General features: G+C 35.4%; 1 non-coding gene across 1 annotated transcript; it reads right to left on the bottom strand.

The window, feature by feature from the left end:
* Positions 1-2,474: 2,474 nt before the first annotated feature.
* On the bottom strand, positions 2,475-2,583 carry LOC121485934. Its single transcript, XR_005986435.1, has one exon. It is a non-coding gene; the product is annotated as a U6 spliceosomal RNA (small nuclear RNA).
* Between the last annotated feature and the right edge of the window lie 3,037 nt (positions 2,584-5,620).

Here is a 5,620-nt window from a genome sequence, read left to right as displayed (position 1 = left end):
TCAGTCGTTTACTTTCGACATTCAGTGTTTACAAATGAAGCTTGCCTTCAGCTTGGGTTCCCTCCTTAACACAGAGGGTTCAGAAAACTATTTTTAAGTTGTAATCAGACTAAAGTTTTTCAGCCCAAAGTTTTCTTTCTTTCTTTCTTTTTTTTTTTTTTTTTCTACTTTGACTACATTATGGTCTGATAATTTGGCCGGAATGCTTTCCATTCTTCAGGGTTTTTTTAAAGTCATCTGTTGTGTGTGTGTGTTTAATTCTGAATATTCCCACAGACATTTGAAAGTGAGTAATTTGGGTGATTTGGTACAAATGTACAAAATCCAGACACAATTTTGATTCAGACATGGAATCAACCTTCTTGGTAGTATTTTAAGTGTTTCTCTGCTGTTATTATCTACGTGATCTGCTCATTTCTACAAAGAGAATGCCGAGTTATTGTCATGAAGTTTTACCTGATGTATGCCTGTGCAATGCTGTGGAAAGAATTAAAATGTCATTAATTATATTAGAATTGTATAATTTTTATACAATTCTGGAGAAGTAAATTTTTTTTTTATCATTACCAGACAACTCTCTTTCCCTGCTTCCTGTGGTTGTGTAGAATTTCCTATCATAGGGATCCCTGGGTGGTGCAGTGGTTTGGCACCTGCCTTTGGCCCAGGGCGCGATCCTGGAGATCCGGGATTGAATCCCACATCGGGCTCCTGGTGCATGGAGCCTGCTTCTCCCTCTGCCTATGTCTCTGCCTCTCTCTCTCTCTCTCTCTCTCTCTCTCTCTCTCTCTCTCTGTGACTATCATAAATAAATAATAATTAAAAAAAAGAATTTCCTATCATATTAACATGGGCGCTAAGAATTGACAGAGCCTTAATAGGGAGAGTGCTGGCTAACTCACTTATATGGTGAGTAGAAGTAAAAAACTGTTGTGTTCTTCTTGGAATAAAATTTGCCTATACGTTTAAAAGTATAAATGTGCTCATCCCATTTTAAAATAGAAAGTTTTATTTAGGTAATTGTAGATTCACTTTCAGTTGAGAGTAATAATAGAGAGAGATCTACCTACTTTTTCCTAGTTTCTGCCAGCAGTAGCATCCTGCAAACTAAGATCACAACCAAGATATTGACACTGATACAATCCACTAACGCCATTCAGATACTTCCAGTCTTACCCGTGTTCACTTGAGCGTCCGATGTGTATTTAGTTCTATATTGTTTAATCACGTGTATAGGTTTATATACCTATCCCTACAGTCAAGATACAGAACAATTCCATCAACCATAGAATCCCTCATATTGACCTTTTACAATCCCATTCTCCTCCCTCCTGCTTCCCTCTTCCCACATCCCTAACCCCTTGAAATTACTATGTTCTCCATATATAAAATGTTGTCATCTCAAAAATATTATAGCAAAGCCTCACATGGTATGTGACATTTGGAGATTGGATTTTTTTTCACTCAGAATAATTCCCTGGAGACCCATCTAAGTCATTGTATGTATCAATACTTCTCTTATTTGTATTGCTGAGTAATATTCCATGTATCTATGTACCACAGTTTAACCATTCACTCACTGATGGACATCAGAGGTGTTTCTAGTTTGGGGCTATCGGGAATAAAACCACTATGAGCATTGACCTAAAGGTGCTTGTGTGAATATAGTTTTGATTCCTCTGGGATAAGTGTCCAAGAGTAGAGTTTTTTATTCATATGGTAATTTCATGTTTAGTTTTATAAGAAACTGCCAAACTGTTTTCAAGAGTGGGTATATCATCTTATATTCCCACCAACAATGTATTAGTAATCGAGTGCCTCTGCATGCTTGCCAGCATTTGGTAATGTCACTGTTTTTTATTTTCTCCATTCTGATCCATATGTAGTGATATCTCATTATGGTTTTAATTTGCATTTCCCTGATGGCTCATAATGCTGAACATCTTTCATGTGTGTGTTTGCCATCTGCATATCATCTTCATTGAAAAGTCTGTCTGTGCCTTTTGCCCATTTTCTAATTTGATTTTTTTTTTTTTGCTACTGAGTTTTCAGTGTTCTTTATATATTCTAGATACTATTCCTTTGTGGGACATGTGATTTGCAAATATCTCTCTTCCCAGTATGTTGCTTGTTTTCACCTTCTTCACCTAGACATTCAGAAAAGATACATTGTTTTAGCTTTGATGAGGTTTAATTGAAGAGTTGTTTTTTCTTTTCTAGATTGTGCTTTTGGTGTCAAGTCTAAGAACTCTTTGACTAGTCCTAGAAGCCAAAGTATTTGTCTTTCTATTTTTTCCTAAAGGTTTTATAATTTCATGTTTTTAATTGAAGTCCATAATCCATTTTGAGTTAATTTTTATATAAAATGTGAAGTTCAGGCTGAAGTTCATTTTCTTTCTTATGGATGTCCCATCACTTCAGCACCATTTGTTGAGAAGAATATCCTTCCTCCACTGAATTGCTTTCAAAGCTTTGTAAAAAGTATGAAACACTTTATGAATTCACATGTCATCCTTATGCAGAGGCCATGTTAATCTTCTCTGAATCATTCCAAGTCTTTATTAGATGCACTACTAAACTGAGCACTGCTCATAACTTTAGACTCAGCTCCACTTATGTAAATTCATTTCTGAAGATGAAGATGTACCCAAGGCAACTCACTTCAGTTTGCTTTATTTATTTATTTATTTATTTATTTATTTATTTATTCACTCATTATTTTGAAAGAGAGAGAATGTGCACATGAGCAGAAGATTGGGAGGGCAGAGGGAGAAGAAGAGAGAAAATCTTAAGCAGGCTCTATGCCCAATGTGGAGCTCATGCATGGTTCGATCTCACATGCTAAGACCTGGTTAAGCCACCCAGGCACCTCTCAGCATTATTTAAAACAGCAAATAAAAGAGTGGGGAGGGACTCCTGGGTGGCTCAGTGGTTCAGTGTCTGCCTTTGTCTCAGGGTGTGATCCCTGGTCCTGGAATTGAGGACAGTGGGCTTCCTGTAGGGAGGCTGCTTCTTTCTCTGCCTCTCTCTGTGTGTCTCTCATGAATAAATAAATAAAATCTTTTAAAAAAAGAGTGGAGAGGCATGTCCAAACATAGTAGGTAGGAAAAGTGTGTTCGTTATCTATTGATGTGTAACAAACTATCCCAAAATTTAGTGACTTAAGAAAAAAACATTTATAATATCACAGTGTTTGTGATATCTAATCATGGCTTTTCTGGGTTCCCTAAATAAGAGTCTCTTATAAGACTACTCTTAGATGATAGCTGAGGTTTTCTCTGAAGGATCAACCAGAGAAAAATCCACATCCAAGCTCACTGATATGGTTGTTGACATGATTCAGTTACTTGCAACCTCTTAAAAATAGTGCCTCATTTTCTCTTTGGCTGTCTACCCTCAGTTTATTGCCATATAGGCCTCTCTGTAGTGCAGCTTACTTCATAATAACAAGCAAGCAGAGAAAGTACAAGATACTGCTATGAATTCTTTGTAAACCAATCATAGAAGTGATTTCCCATTAATTTTGCTGTATTCTATTCATTCAAAACAACTTGTCAAGTCCAGATTACACTTAAGAGTAGGGGATTACAGGGACACCTGGGTGGCTCAGCAGTTGAGCATCTGCCTTTGGCTCAGGGCATGATCCCGGAATCCTGGGATTGAGTCCCACGTGGGGCTCCCTATGGGGAGCCTGCTTCTCCCTCTGCCTATGTCTCTGCCTCTCTCTCTACGTCTTTCATGAGTGAATAAATAAAATCTTAAAAAAAAAGAGTAGGGGATTACATAAGAGTGTGATACCAGAGCAGAGAGATTTGTGTTGCCTACACAATAAATAAATTATTATACATTCATTCGGTTAAAAATCATTCCTAGTGATTTTTCTATGCTAATTACATGGAGTATGGCATTGTTGTCATGGTTGACAAGGACCTCAGTGTCAGCCACATGCAAAAACTATGAAACTGGACCATTATCTTACACCACACACAAAAATTAACTCAAATGAATTAAAGATCTGAATGTAAGATGAGAAACAATAAAAGCCCTAGAAGAAAAAAAAAACAGTAAGCCCCTCGATATCACTTTTGGAGATATTCTTTTGGATCCTACTCCAAAGGCAATAACAACAAAAGCAAAGATAGGACTACATCAGGCTAAGAAAGTGTACACAGCAAGTAAATCATCAACAAAATAAAAGGGCAACCTACTGAAAGAGAGAAGATATTTGCAAACTGTATATGTGATAAGAAGTTAATATCCAAAATACATTAAAAATCATATAGCTCAATAACAAAACAAACAAAAAACAATCCAATAAAAAATAGATAGTGGACCTGAATAGATGTTTTTCCAGAGAAAGCATTCAGACGACCAACAGGCACATGAAAAGGTGCTAAACCTTGTTAATCATCAGGAAAATGAAAATCAAAACCACATCTTATGCCTGTCAGAATGGCCATTATCAAAAGGATAAAAAATTGCAAGTGTTGGCAAGGATGTGGAGAAGAGAACTTTCATACAATTGGTGGGAGTGGAAAATGACACAGCCAATATGGAAAACACTATGGAGATTTCTCAAAAACTAAAAATAGAACTACCATATGATCCAGCAGTTCCACTTCTGGATATATATCTGAAGAAAATGAATACACTAATTGAAAAAATATATATCCCTATGTTCACTGAAGCATTATTCACAATAGCTAAGATGTGGAAACAACCCAAGTGTCCATCAATGAATGAATGGATAAAGAAAACGTGAGACAGATATAGATATAGATACAATGAAACACTACTCACCCATGATAAAGAATGAAATATTGCTATTTGAGACAGCATGGATGGACTTTGAAGATAAGTGAAATAAGTGAATGCTGTGCCAAATGAAATAAGTCTAACAGAGAAAGATAAATGCCATGTGACTTCACTTGCACATGGAATCTGAAAACAACCCAAAAAATGAACAAAAAAATAAAATAAAACTTACAATACAAAGATTAGATTTGTGGCTACCAGCACAGAGAGAGTGGAGGTGGTAAAATGAGTGAAGGCAATCAAAAGGTAAAACTACCAGTTATAAAGTAAATAAGTCACGGGGATATAATGTGCAGTATGGTGACAATAGTCAATAATATCGTACTGCAAATTCTAAAGTTGCTAAGAAAATAAATCTCAAAACTTCTCATCACAAGAAAAAAATCTGTAACTTTGTATAGTGATAGATGGTAACTAGACATATTGTGGTGATAATTTTACAAAGTATACAAATATTGAATCATGTTGTACACCTGAAACTAATATTTTATGTCAATTATACTTCAATTAAAAAATGAAACACTAAAAATTCTCAATTAACTCAAAAGTGAAAAAAAATGAACAATTACCAAAAAGGAAAATACATTGGTAGACTTAAACCCAACATCAGTAACATTACGAAACATTATTAACGTTAGAGTAAAATACTGAGGCCAAACTATATGCTGCCTATAAAAAACAGTTTTTGAACATAAAGACACAGAGAGGTTAAAAGTAAAAGGATGAGAAAAGATATATAAAGATAAGAATGAGAAAGAGGATACAACTATTTTATAACCAGTCAAAGATTTTAAAATAAAAAATATTC

This window comes from Vulpes lagopus, chromosome 2 (genome assembly GCF_018345385.1).
Source record: "Vulpes lagopus strain Blue_001 chromosome 2, ASM1834538v1, whole genome shotgun sequence".
NCBI lineage: Eukaryota > Metazoa > Chordata > Mammalia > Carnivora > Canidae > Vulpes > Vulpes lagopus.
This window is presented reverse-complemented; position numbering and strand designations above follow the sequence as displayed.